Source organism: Eumetopias jubatus, unplaced genomic scaffold (assembly GCF_037043125.1).
Source record: "Eumetopias jubatus isolate StellerSeaLion01/CBP00866 unplaced genomic scaffold, mEumJub1_p1.0 scaffold_11, whole genome shotgun sequence".
NCBI classification, from domain to species: Eukaryota; Metazoa; Chordata; class Mammalia; order Carnivora; family Otariidae; genus Eumetopias; species Eumetopias jubatus.
Genome location: NW_028274817.1, coordinates 60,708,431 through 60,724,147, shown reverse-complemented (window position 1 = coordinate 60,724,147; position 15,717 = coordinate 60,708,431).

Genomic DNA, 15,717 nt, shown 5'->3' with positions numbered 1-15,717 from the left:
AACTCAGTTACATAAGATCTCTAAGTAAGCCATTTGACTTGAAGGGGAGACTCCTCCAATAGAGTCTCTCTTCATTTATTCGATTTTGATTGGTTTGGGTCTTGGGAGTTATGGCTCCAAAGTCCACTCTGAATATTGGGAATTATCCTGTTTATAATCTTTCTGGTAAGCTGTATCCTCTCAAAATCTTTGAATGCATGCCTGCAACAACTAACTATTAAGCAGATGATCTCCCTAAAACTGAAGCATCAGAGAAGCAAAGAAAATTATTAACTTAAATAATATGAGCCTGAAACTGTAATCTGTGAATATCACAGAGGTGAAGTAAAAATGTCATTACCTATGATACCACACAAAGGAATAACAAAAACTTCAAGAACTTCAGAGAGGTAGCTGATAATGGTGCCAAATGCCTTAAATTTTGATTACATCTCTCATTTGAACTGAGACTTGTGATAAAAAAAAAAATTGTAAAAAAATAAGGCCTGATATATAGTTACTTAGGCCAAGTCACCAAACCAGGGCTTAATACATAACCTAATTGCAGTTTCAACCTCCCCCAGAAATATAGTCTTAACTGGTCATTCAGGAATTCTCTGATCAGTACTGATGAGGTAATTCATCATATGGGTCCTTTTTATTCCCCAAAGGAAAATCCTTTCGTTTCCTTTGCTAATAACTTCTTATCCTACTCTCCTTCCTATAACAACCTTCAGTTGTATACAACTAACTGCTGGGAGCTTCCCTGTACTTGTTAGATGGTATGCTGCCTGATTCACAAATCACTTAATAAAGCCAATTTGATCTTCAAATTTACTTGATTGAATTTTATTTTCTAACAGACCTTAAGCAAGTTAATTAACCTAATCTCAGTTTTCTTGTATACAAAGGGAATTACTTACCTTAATTGTCATTGTCATTATCATTATCCACATATTAATCATCAGCATTTTTTTCTATTTAAAAATATGGTGGTCCTAGAGGTTCGAACACACTCTCATTGAACCAATTACAAAATTGCTAATTAGTAGCTTGTATTTCAATTTGAGTATGTAAATTTAAATAAGGATTTGAGAAAATCAACATAGTCCTAGAATAAAATTGAATATTATTTTTAAGTTTATGGAGTATATTCCCAAAATAGGTCAACCATTTAATTCTTCATGAGGTAAAACATGTAGTAAAAGAGCAGAAAAATGGACATCAATAAATACTGGTTATGAGTAGTAAATTTATACAGTAGTTATAGAAAACAATTTGAAAATATAAATTAAGAGTTTTAATAATGTTTATAAACTTTGCCCAACTAATTCCCTTTTTAGGACTCTATCGTAAGAAAATTATCAAAAATATACTCACAAACCTATGCTTTTAAAATAGCAAAAGAAAGTCATAAATAGGGACACCTGGATGACTCAGTCATTAAGCATCTGCCTTCCACTCAGGTCATGATCCCAGGGTCCTGGGATCACGCCCCGCATTGGGCTCCCTGCTCAGCGGGAAGCCTTTTTCTCCCTCTCCCACTCCCCCTACTTGTGTTCCCTCTCTCACTGTGTCTCTCTCTGTCAAATAAATAAATGAAATCTTAAAAAAAAAGAAATTCATAAATAATCTAAGTATTTATCAATAGAAAAATGATTAAATAACTTAAAATATATGAATATAGTGAAACAGTGTGTAATTACAAAATCACAGTGTTAAATATTTGCAGATATGAAAAAATGCTCATATTGTTATTTGAGGTTAAAAAACAATATATATAATATGACTCTAATTTTATAAAAATTAAACAAGATCATACATACATTTTTTAATTTTTTTTAAAGATTTTATTTATTTGAGAGAGAGAGATTGAGGAACAGAGAGCACAAGAGGGAAGAGGGTCAGAGGGAGAAGCAGACTCCCCGCTGAGCAGGGAGCCCAATATGGGACTCAATCCTGGGACTCCAGGATCATGACCTGAGCCGAAGGCAATCGCTTAACCAACTGAGCCACCCAGGCACCCCGTACATACATTTTTAAACACACACACACACACCCACACACGGGAAAGAAATCTTACAACGTTAACTTATCTGTCTATATCTATGTGATGGGATTACTAAGGATTTCAAGTATGTTTTATCTATGTACCTTTCTCCATATTTGAAATTTTCTATTCTAAATATATGTTTCTGCAATAATCAGAAAAGGGATTAACTTTAGAATATTCAGACATTTTTCTAATATTTTGTTTGAAAATCTGAACTTGGTGGCAACACTGGCACCATCTATATCACCATGTAACTATCTCAAATCTTTTTTGAGCACTGATGACTACACTTGATACATTGAATTCCTCAAATCAACAAAAACATCTTTACAAGTCTTTAGTGTTTACATAAGTGATTAAAACACATTCTTGTGCTATAGTTGAAACTATGTTGATAATGATTTACTGCTTAGATGTCTAAGTTTTCCAAATACATGTCTTACTATGGTAGATACATGTTTTGTAACTGGCAGAACCAGTAACAGAGACTGCAGTGATATGTACTGCTCATAACCTGGTTATAGCCTTCGTTTACCATGTAAACTGCTCTGCTTAATTGCACGGTAGATAGTACTAACTTCTGAGGCACTTTTTCAATATTTGTTTCTTTTATCAACACTGTAATTGTTATTATAGAAAGTTTTATTATTTCAGACTTCAGTGCAGTGAAGCAAATTTATAACATTATTTAAACATTTTTTTATTATTGCTAATGATTTTCATTGAATTTTGAGCACTGACAGAATGTGCTTAGCACTTTAAACTTTCTCATATAGCTTTTGAACATGATTTGCATCTAATATCATTGGTGCAAAATGAACAAACCTTTTAGAATGTCTCCAGAGCAGTGATGGATGCCCCAGAAGTAATTGAATACAGGGATGTAAGATATCTAGTCTGGGAAGAGTACAGCCCATGTATTGTTGATGGCTTATCCATCTTGAGTCCCTGGGCAGTGCCATGTCACATACTTTTCTTAGGCCTACCCTGGGTGAAAGTGCTCTCAGGAGAGCACAAAGCTAGTTCCTAGGCTCCTGGAAGTTTCCTAATTTGGTATTGTAAAAGTCATTGTATTTAGTGATTTCAGGATGACACAGTAAAATGTAAATTCAAAAAATCACCTAAAATATTCACTTCAATAAACTTTTAATTCACAAAAAAAGGAAAAGGGATAACTTTAAAACAAAAGTATACCATACAGAATTTGCTTTATGTAGTGCCAGAGTTTGCTCACCAGAAGTTTCAACTGTTCCTTGTTGTATCTAAGTGCTACTACTTTTTTATTATGTTATGTTAATCACCATACATTACATCATTAGTTTTTGATGTTAGTGTTCCATGATTCATTATTTGCATATAACACCCAGTGCTCCATGCAGAACATGCCCTTTTTAATACCCATCACCAGATTATTTATCTCAATTGCCAGCTGTAAAGTTAATCTTCTAGGACAAAAGCCACAGAACATTCTAGATCCAGGAGTAAGAGTTAACTTCAGCATAACAATGAAATTAGTCAATAGAGTGCAATGTCAAGGAGCATTAACATTTAAGCCCAGCTTCTAGCAGTTATTAATCATTAGTTTAGAGAAAATTACTTTTCTTCCCTAAGCCTCATTTTTCCCATCTGTAGAATGGGGCAGCTACATATTTCATTGGGTTGTTGTGAAAATTAAATGATATTATGCAGTAAAGCATTTAGCCCAGGGCCTATCAAATAGAAAGTCCTCAATAAATGTGATCTATTGGCTATTATTAACTGCATTTGCTTTCTGGACTTGACATTTTATTTCCTTGTACCCACACTCTGATGCAGCACAGCATCTTTGTACATAGTAGGCATTGAGCAAAATTATGTTTTCATCAATTATAGACAGCCAGTGTCATGAAAAAATCACCAGCCTAAGAAACAAAATATGTGGCTTGTCATCATTTCCATATTTCCCAATTTGCTGTGTGACCATAGACAAGCTATTTCTTATTTGTAGGCTTCAGTTTTACTTTCTTCTTTACTTTATACTTAAGGTGGCAGGTAACATAAGAAATTTTCTTAGGTCCTTGCCAATTTTGACATTTTATGAATCCTTGGCTTCTGACACTCCCATCAGCCTTTACAGCTAAACTACTCTAGTCTTTACAGGCCTGCTGCCTGCTTGCCATCTGTTGCTGACTTTTGGCCTGCTCTCACACCAGACATTCATGTGTGCCATACTGCCTGTTTGCTTGACGGCTGTCCCTGGAGATGTATCAGCCCCTCCTCAGTCCCCTTCCTTGCCTTGATCATTGAACCCCTATCTGCCCATATTCAATGCTGACAGATGTACAAAACATTGTGAAAGGAACAGTATGTTGACACCACATTCACCAGGGATGCATATTAATTTTTTCCACAAACTTCCTTATTCTCTATCTATAACTACTCGTAGTAGCTAGATTAAATTATAGATAGATAGATAGATAGATATAGATATATCTATATCAATATCTATATATAGATACATCTGCTGATGTTGTGGTAGTGCTCCTAAGATTGGCTTTCCCTGCTTCCCAAAGTTTTCCCATTATATTAATGGATCTCAACTACTAATGTTTCCAGAAAAGATCTTAGCATAATGGGAAATAAAATAAATTTTCCAAGGAAGCAACTCCTTTCTCCTGAGCTGTGCTCTGCATACATAGCATTTTTGTAGGTTTCCTTCATTCCACTTCTAGTGTGGTTAAAGAACCTTCAATCCCTTTTAATTCCTGAGTATTTATTTATACCTAGTTCTATAAGGAGGTTATTCATGATTGTCACTTTGTCTTTAGGATTATTTTTTGTGGACTGTTTTAAGAAAAACAAAGTTTAAAGTCTCTTTGTGCAGCCAAGTCCATTATTTTCTGATCACAGACTTTTTTTTTTTTTTACCAGAGTGCTTGCTTTTATTTCTGACTAATGCAAATTATCTAAAGTTAAAAAGATTGTATTGGTGAGGTAGATATAAGCATACTAAAACTTTTACAAAGCTTTATTTTTATCACTATTTTCTTAGGTAGAAAAAAACTGGTTATATCATTTTTGTAATGTTCTTTGGAACATCTGATCACCAGGCAATCAATTACATTTGATCCATGCTCAATCAAATTTGTTTCACATACACCAAAATGATCATTGGAATCAGATTGGCCATATACAGACTTCACTGTTGATTTAGTACAAATCAACTAGAAAATAGTTGATATAGTTTTGCAGACAGAATTTGTTTGTTTATAAAATCTATAAGAAAAAATAAAAACATCAAATTCCATAAAATCCTTTATTACCTCTAATCTGCCTGTTATAAATCAGCTTAAAATAAATCTCACCAGAAGTAATGGGAGTTTCTAGAAAAACACTTCCTGTACCAGTATATTAAAATGAACAAAATTAAAGGTCATTATTCAACTGTTTGTAAGCATATGATAGCAGAAACATTACAGAGCTAATTTATTGGGAGGTGGGCCAGCTATTTTCTCATTGGTTTTCTTGCCATGTTCTTCATAATAGTCTCCAAAACAAACCTTGGCTTGTTAGACTTGACTTATTTCTATGTACCCCTATTGTAATCTATCACAGTGCCCCTATTAAATATATATGTATAAGCAAAAAATATATGAAAAATTAATGAAAAGTCAATATTCCTTTAATAATTTATTTCTACAATTTCACACCTCACGTGTATAAAGTATAATATAAAATGAAAACAAGATGCAACTCTTTGTTTTATTGCAAGATTTAAGTTCTATAGTTAGTATAAGACAGGTTTTTCTAGGAGCCCTTGCATGGTCAGAAACTCAGCCATTAACAAGCAAAACAGAAAATCAGGCCTAAGTAAATCAAATTATTTTAGACCAGAGTGTCATAATAAAAAAAAATCCACAACAATGGTTCTCAAATATTATATTTTAACAAATCACAACTGTTTTTGTTTTTACCACTGTTGTTTATAAAAAGTTTAGATTACTAGTCTTCAATGCTAGAGATTCTGACTGACAATAAGTTTTGAGTAAGATTTATATATTTATTTTTAAGAAGCACACCTAGGTGATTATGATACTTGTGCTTTTTGTGCCATATTTTGAGAAACATTATTTTATGCATTGAAAACTAGTTTAAACAACATGCAATCAGAATAAATAACTTATTTTTTACATTAAGAATTGTGTCACTTTAAAGTAACTTGAGGCACTGTCACCCACCCTATCAATTGTATTCAAACTTCAGGACACATCAGTCATCTGCAGTGTTTGTTTACAATTGTAAGTTTATGGGAATAAATCTCAGAATATGGAAGTCAGTAGGGTTAATGTTGGGCCCCTAATCTACATGTGAATGCAGGTGGTTTGGGCGCGTTTTTCTAGAATAGTGTTTTCCATGCCTTTTGCTGAATGGGAGCTGGGAGGAAGTGTAGACAAGAAAACAGGTACAAAATGCAATTTCTCACTAACAAACTGATTAAATAAGCAGGTGTTAGAGCCAAAAGGCAGGGAAATAGACTGACTTAAAGAAAGGATTTTTAAGAAACTCCCTTCAAATGGATTTTTGGTGCAGTCTAAATGAGAGCTACTAAATACCATGTTCAACACAATTCCTGAGAGTGACTCAGAGGCCCTCCAATGAAGATGAAGTTGCTAACTATATCAAATAAAAATACAGCGTGCCCAGTTAAAGTTGAATTTCAGATAAGAAACATAACTTTTAGTGTAAATATGCCCCATGCAATATTTGTGATATGTGATACTAGAAAGTATTAATATTATTTTTTTACTTTGAATTAATTTAATTTCTTTAAAACCAAAAACAATGACATGGATAATTAAATGAAAATATGTTTTTTTATAATTATACAGCAGTGTAACACATAATAAATATTTTCTGTAAATGACCCAAATTTTAAAATAATTTTTTATTTGAAATTTTAAGGAAAAATTTATTCTGCCATAACCTTGTAATAACATCATATTGGGGACCAAAAAAAAAAGAAAAAAGAAAACAAATCTGATTGTGTTCTGATTTGTCATTTCTTACTTATTTTGGTAAAATGTTTGAATTAAAAGTAGTGAATTAGTTAAAGAAATCCTGCATTACACCAGATTTAGACAATAACATTGTAAAAATGTTTTATTTTCTGCTCATTCAGCTATAAGAATGGAATGCTAATAGTTATAAATACTAGGAGGTTATGCTAATGACTTGTAAACCACCTTGCAAGTATCAAACAATAAAATGTTATAAAAATAAGAGTGTTGCTTTTGTATTTTCAAGAAACACAAATTGTCCCCTTCCCTTTACCAGGACTTAAAAAAAAATAAATGTGTTAGCAAACAAATGCATGTTTAATTGTGAAAGCATGTCTAACTTTGGAAGAAAGATTTATTAAAAGTGCTCTGGCAAATGATGATATCATGTTATATACAGTGGGGAAAACTGAATACAGTACCCAATATTGAAGTAATTTCTTTTGTAAAAAGAAATACAATTTATTTTTCTTTTTTAAATTTTATTTTATTATGTTAATCATGGAACACTACATCAAAAACTAATGATGTAATGTATGGTGATTACAATTTATTTTTCACTCTCATTTAAAAAATTTTAGTTCCATTATAGTTAACATACATTGTTATATTAGTTTGAGGTGTACAAGATAGTGATCCAACACTTCTATAAATTATTCAGTGATCATTGAGTTAAGTGCACTCTCAAAAAAAAAAAATAAGTGCAAAAAAAATAAAGAAGTGCACTCTTAATCCCCTTCACTGATTTTATCCATTCTTCGACCCACCTCCCTACTGGTAGCCATCTCTTTATTCTCTATAGTAAGAGTCTGTTTTTTGGTTGGTTTGTTTTTTCCTTTGTTCATTTTTTTGTTTCTTAAATTCCATATATGAGTGAAATTATATGGTATTTGTCTTTCTCTGACTTATTTCACACAGCGTTATACTGTCTAGATCCATCCATGTTGTTGCAAATGACAAGATCTCATTCTTTCTTATAGTTGATAATATTCCATTATATATATATATATATATATATATATATATATATATATATATATACCACATCTTCTTTAGCTTTTCATCTATCTATGAACACATGGGCTGCTTCCATAGTTTGGCTATTGTAAATAATGCTGCAACAAACATAGGGGTGCATATATCCTTTTAAAATAGTGTTTTCATATTCCTTGGGAAAATACCCAGTTGTTCAGTTACTGATGGAATGGTAATTCTATTTTCAATTTTTTGAGGATCTTCCATACTGTTTTCCACAGTGACTGCACAAATTTTCATTGCCACCAACAGTGCACAAGGGTTCCTTTTCCTCCACATCCTCACCAACACTAGTTGTTGATTTTAGCCTTTCTTTCAAATGTGAGGTGATATCTCATTGTGGTTTTGATTTGAGTTTTCAGGATGATTAGTGATGTTGAGCTTCTTTTCATGTTGGCCATCTGTATGTCTTCTTTGAAGAAATGTCTGTTCATGTCTTCTGCCCTTTTTAATTGGATTATTTGTTTCTTGGATGTTGAGTTGTGTAAGTTCTTTATAAATTTTGGAAACTAACCCATTATTGGGTATATTGTTTGCAAATATCCTCTCCCATTCAGTGGAGTGTACTTAGTTTTGTTGATTGTTTCCTTTGATCTGCAGGGCTTTTTATTTTGAATTAATGCCAACCTTAATTTTTGCTTTTTTTCCCTTGCTTGAGGAGACATATCTAAAATGTCTTGCTATAGCCAGTGTCAGAGAAATTACTTCCTATATTCTCTTCTAGTACCTTTATGGTTTCAGGTCTCACATTTAGGTCCTTAATCTATTTTGAGTTGATTCTTGTACATGGTGTAAGAAAGTGATCCAATTTCATTCTTTTAAATTGTAGCTATCCAGTTTTCCCAACACCATTTGTTAAAGAGTCTTTTTCCCATTACATATTTTTGACTTCTTTGTTGAAGAGTAATTAAACATATAATTGTGGATTTATTTCCTGGCTTTCTAATCTGTTCCATTGATCTATGTGTTTATTTTTGTGCCAGTACCACACTATTTTGATTACTACACCTTTGTATTATAACTTGAAATTTGTTATTGTGAAACCTTCAGTTGTGTTTGTTTTCAAGATTGCTTTGACTATTGAGGGTCCTTAGTCAAACTCTACTAATTTTAACAATTTTTTTCTATTTCTGTGAAAAATGCTATTGATATTGAGAAGGATTGAATTAAATCTGTAGATTCCTTTGGATAGTATGGATATTTTAACAGTTATTTGTTCTTCCAAACCATGAGCATGGAATATCTTTCCATTTTTTTGGGTTGTCTGCAATTTCTTTCATCAATATTTTATGGTTTTCAGAATACAGGTCTTTTACTTGGTTAAATTTATTCCTAGGTATTTTATTATTTTTGTTATAAAAATGAACAGAACTGATTTTTTTTTTTTAGGATTGATTTTTTTAAATGTCACTTTCTGCTGGTCTAAAGAAATGCAAAAGATTTCTCTACATTGATTTTGTGTTCTGCAACCTTACTGAATTTATTATTCTAGTAGTTCTTTGGTTAAGTTTTTAGGGGTTTCTGTATATTGTATCACATTATCTGCAAATACTGAAAGTTTTACTTCTCCTTACCAATTTGAATGCTTTTATTTCTTTTTCTTGTCTGATTGATGTGGCTAAAACTTCTAGTATTATGTTGAATAAAAGTGGTGAGACTAGATATCTTTTTCTTATTCCTGAACTTAGGGGGAAAGCTCTGTTTTTTACCATTGAGTATGTTGTTCACTGTGGGTTTTTCATATATGGTGTTTATGATGTTGAGGTATGGTTCCTCTAAATGTACTTTGTTGAGAGGTTTTAATCATGATTGTATGTAGTACTTCACCAAATGCTTTTTCTGCATATATTCAAATGATAGTATAGTTTTTATCCTTTCTCTTCATGTGATATATCACAATGATTGATTTGTAAATATTGAACCACCCCTGCATCCTGGGAATAAAGCTTACTTTATAATGGTGAATATTTTTTAAATATATGTTGAATTCACTTAGCTAATATTTTGCTGAGGATTTTTACATCTACATTCATCAGAAATATTGGCCCCTAGTTCTCTTTTTTGTTGTGTCTATCTAGTTTGGGTATCAGGGTAATGCCCTCATAGAATATCCTGGAAGCTTTCCTTAATCTTCCATTTTTCTGGAAAAGTTTTAGAAGAATAGATATAAACTCTTTTTTTTTAATGTTTGGTAAAATTTACCTGTGAAGCCATCTGGTCCTGGAGTTTTGCTTGTGAGTTTTATAATTATAGAGTTCATTTATTTGCTGGTAATCAGTCTGTTCAAATTTTCTATTTCTTCCTGATTCAGACTTGTACCTCTGAAACAAATAATACATTATATGTTCCTGATTCAGTTTTAGGAAGCTACACGTTTCTAGGTATTTATCCACTTCTTCTAGGTTGTCCAATTTGATGACATATAATTTTTCATGATATTCTTTTGTAATCCTTTGTATTATTCTGGTGTTGGTTGTTATTATTACTCTTATATATCTGACTTTGATTGAGTCCTCCTCCTCCTCTCTCTCTCTCTCTCTTTTGAGATGAGCTTGACTGAAGCTTTATTAATTTTGCTGGTCTTTTCGAAGGACCAGTTCCTGATTTCATTGATCTGTTCCATTGTTTTTCTCAGTTTCTATTTTATTTATTTCTTTTTTTTATTCTCATCCTTTTTTTAAAGTTTTTTATTGTTATGTTAATCACCATACATTACATCATTAGTTTTTGATGTAGTGTTCCATGATTCATTGTTTGTGCATAACACCCACTGCTCCACACAGAATGTGCCCTCTTTAACACCCATCACCAGGCTAACACATCCCCCCACGCTCCACCCTTCTAGAACCCTCAGTTTGCTTTTCAGAGTCCATCGTGTCTCAAGGTTTGTCTCCCCCTCCGACTTACTCACCTTCATTCTCCCCCTCCTGCTATCTTCTTCTTTTTCTTTTTTCTTAACATATGTTGCATTATTTGTTTCAGAAGTACAGATCTGTGATTCAACAGTCTTGCACAATTCACAGCGCTCACCATAGCACATACCCTACCCAATGTCTATCATGCAGCCACCCCATCCCTCCCACCCCCTACCTCTCAAGCAACACTCAGTTTGTTTCCTGAGATTAAGAATTCCTCATATCAGTGAGGTCATATGATACATGTCTTTCTCGGATTGACTTATTTCACTCAGCATAACACCCTCCAATTCCATCCATGTCATTGCAAATGGCAAGATCTCATTCCTTTTTATGGCTGCATAATATTCCATTGTGTATATATACCACTTCTTCTTTATCCATTCATCTGTCGATGGACATCTTGGCTCTTTCCACAGTTTGGCTATTGTGGACATCGCTGCTATAAACACTGGGGTACACGTACCCCTTCGGATCCCTACAATTGTATCTTTGTGGTAAATACCCAGTAGTGCAATTACTGGATCGTATGGTAGCTCTATTTTCAACCGTTTGAGGAACCTCCATACTGTTTTCCAGAGTGGTTGCACCAGCTTGCATGCCCACCAACAGTGTAGGAGGGTTCCTCTTTCTCCGCATCCCTGCCAACATCTGTCGTTTCCTGACTTGTTAATTTTAGCCATTTATCTCATTGAGGTTTTGATTTGGATTTCCCTGATGCCGAGCGATGTTGAGCACTTTTTCATGTGTCTGTTGGCCATTTGGATGTCTTCTTTGGAAAAATGTCTGTTCATGTCTTCTGCCCATTTCTTGATTGGATTATTTGTTCTTTGGGTGTTGAGTTTGATGAGTTCTTTATAGATTTTCGATACTAGCCCTTTATCTGATATGTCATTTGCAAATATTTTCTCCCATTCTGTCGGTTGTCTTTTGGTTTGTGGACTGTTTCTTTTGCTGTGCAAAAGCTTTTTATCTTGATGAAATCCCAATAGTTCATTATTGCCCTTGCTTCCCTTGCCTTTGGCGATGTTTCTAGGAAGAAGTTGTTGTGGCTGAGGTCGAAGAGTTTGCTCCCTGTGTTCTCCTTTAGGATTTTGATGGACTCCTGTCTCACATTTAGGTCTTTCAACCATTTTGAGTCTATTTTTGTGTGTGGTGTAAGGAAATGGTCCAGTTTCATTCTTCCGCATGTGGCTGTCCAATTTTCCCAACACCATTTGTTGAAGAGACTGTCTTTTTGCCATTGGACATTCTTTCCTGTTTTGTCAAAGATGAGTTGACCATAGACCTGTGGGTCCATTTCTGGGCTCTCTATTCTGTTGCGTTGATCTATGTGTCTGTGTTTGTGCCAGTACCATACTCTCTTGATGTTGACAGCTCTTTGTAATAGAGCTGGAAGTCCGGAATTGTGATGCCGCCAGCTTTGCTTTTCTTTTTCAATATTCCTCTGGCTTTTCGGGGTCTCTTCTGGTTCCATACAAATTTTAGGATCCTTTGTTCCATTTCTTTGAAAAAAGTGGATGGTATTTTGATGGGGATTGCATTGAATGTGTAGATTGCTCTAGGTAGCATTGATATCACAATGTTTGTTCTTCCAATCCATGAGCCTGGAACGTTTTTCCATTTCTTTATGTCTTCTTCAATTTCTTTCATGAGTATTTTATAGTTTTCTGAGTACAGATCCTTTGCCTCTTTGGTTAAATTTATTTCTAGGTATCTTATGGTTTTGGGTGCAATTGTAAATGGGATTGACTCCTTGTTTTGTATCTCTTCTCTCTTGTTGTTGTTGTATAGGAATGCCACTGATTTCTGTGCATTGATTTTATATCCTGCTACTTTACTGAATTCCTGTATGAGTTCTAGCAGTTTTGGGGTGGAGTCTTTTGGGTTTTCCAGATACAGTATCATATCATCTGCAAAGAGTGAGAGTTTGACTTCCTCTTTGCCGATTTGGATGCCTTTGATTTCTTTTTGTTGTCTGATTGCTGTGGCTAGGATTTCTAATATTATGTTGAATACCAGTGGTGATAGTGGACATCCCTGCCACGTTGCTGACCTTAGGGGAAAAGCTCTCAGCTTTTCCCCATTGAGAATGATATTCACTGTATGTTTTTCATAGATGGCTTTCATGATATTGAGGTATGTACCCTCTATCCCTATACTCTGAAAAGTTTTGATCAAGAAAGGATGCTGTACTTTGTTAAATGATTTTTCTGCATCTATTGAGAGGATCATATGATTCTTGTTCTTTCTTTTATTAATGTATTGTATCACATTGATTGATTTGTGGATGTTGAACCAACCTTGCATCCCAGGGAGAAATCTCACTTGGTCATGGTGAATAATCCTTTGAATGTACTGTTGGATCCTATTGGCTAGTATTTTGGTGAGAATTTTTGCATCCATGTTCATCAAGGATATTGGTCTGTAATTCTCCTTTTTGACGGGGTCTTTGTCTGGTTTGGGGATCAAGGTAATGCTGGCCTCATAAATTTAGGTTGGAAGTTTTCATTCCATTTCAATTTTTTGGAAAAGTTTTAGGAGAATAGGTATTAATTCTTCTTTAAATGTCTGATAGAATTCCCCTGGGAAGCCATCTGGCACTGGGCTTTTGTTTGTTGGGAGATTTTTGATGACTGCTTCAATTTCCTTAGGGGTTATAGGTCTGTTCAAGTTTTCTATTTCTTCCTGCTTCTATTTTGGTAGTTGATACATCTCTAGGAATGCACCCATTTCTTCCAGGTTATCTAATTTGCTGGCATAGAGTTGTTCATAATATGTTCTTATAATTGTGTGTATGTCTTTGGTGTTGGTTGTGATCTCTCCTCTTTCATTCATGGTTTTGTTGATTTGGGTCATTTCTCTTTTCTTTTTGATAAGTCTGGCCAGGGGTTTATCAATCTTGTTAATTCTTTCAAAAAAACAGCTCCTAGTTTCGTTTATCTGTTCTACTGTTCTTTTGGTTTCTATTTCATTGATTTCTGCCCTGATCTTTATGATTTCTCTTCTCCTGCTGGGTTTAGGCTTTATTTGCTGTTCTTTCTCCAGCTCCTTTAGGTGTAGGGTTAGGTTGTGTATTTGAGACCTTTCTTGTTTCTTCAGAAAGGCTTGCATTGCTATATACTTTCCTCTCAGGAGTGCCTTTGCTGTATCCCAAAGATTTTGAACAATTGTGTTTTCATTTTCATTGGTTTCCATGACTTTTTAAAATTCTTCTTTAATTTCCTGGTTGACCCATTCCTTCCTTAGTAGGATGCTCTTTAGCCTCCATGTATTTGAGTTCTTTCCGACTTTCCTCTTGTGATTGAGTTCTAGTTTCAAAGCATTTGTGGTCTGAAAATATGCAGGGAAAAATCCCAAACTTTTGGTACCGGTTGAGACCTGATTTGTGACCTAGGATGTGATCAATTCTGGAGAATGTTCCATGGGCACCAGAGAAGAATGTGTATTCCGTTGCTTTGGGATGGAATGTTCTGAATATATCTGTGAAGTCCATTTGGTCCAGTGTGAAATTTAAAGTCTTTATTTCTTTGCTGATCTTTTGCTTAGATGATCTGTCCATTTCAGTCAGGGGGGCGTTAAAGTCCCCCACTATTATTGTATTGTTGTCAATGTGTTTCTTCTCTTTTGTTATTAACTGCCGTATATAATTGGCTGCTCCCATGTTAGGGGCATAGATATTTACAATTGTTAGATCTTCTTGTTGGATAGACCCTTTAAGTAAGATATAGTGTCCTTCTTCATCTCTTATTACAGTCTTTGGTTTAAAATCTAATTTGTCTGATATAAGGATTGCCAGCCCAGCTTTCTTTTGGTGTCCATTAGCATGGTAAATGGTATTCCCCCTGTTACTTTCAATCTGGGGGTGTCTTTGGGTCTAAAATGCGTCTCTTGCAGACAGCATATCAATGGGTCTTATTTTTTAATCCAATCTGATAGCCTGTGTCTTTTGATTGGGGCAGTTAGCTCATTTACATTCAGGGTAACTATTGAAAGGTATGAATTTAGTGCCATTGTATTGCCTGTAAGGTGACTGTGACTGTATATTGTCTGTATTCCTTTTTGATCTATGCTGCTTTTAGGCTCTCTCTTTGCTTAGAGGACCCCTTTCAATATTTCTTGTAGGGCTGGTTTTGTGTTTGCAAATTCCTTTAGTTTTTGTTTGCCCTGGAATCTTTTTATTTCTCCTTCTATTTTCAATGACAGCCTAGCTGGATATAGTATTCTTGGCTGTATATTTTTCTCGTTTAATGCTCTGAAGATATCATGCCAGTCCTTTCTGACCTGCCAGGTCTCTGTGGATAGGTCTGTTGCCAATCTAATATTTCTACCATTTTAGGTTACATATCTCTTCTCCCGAGCTGCTTTCAGGATTTTCTCTTTGTCTCTGAGACTTGTAAGCTTTACTATTAAATGTTGGGGTGTTGACTTATTTTTATTGATTTTGAGAGGGGTTCTCCGTGCCTCCTGGATTTTGATGCCTGTTTCGTTCCTCACATTAGGAAAGGTCTCTGCTATTATTTTCTCCAATATACCTTCTGCCCCTCTCTCTCTTTCTTCTTCTTCTGGGATCCCAATTATTCTAATGCTGTTTTGTCTTATCGTATCGCTTATCTCTCGAATTCTGCCCTCGTGATCCTGTAGTTTTTTTCTCTCTTTTTCTCAGCCTCTTTATTTTCCATCATTTGGTCTTCTATAT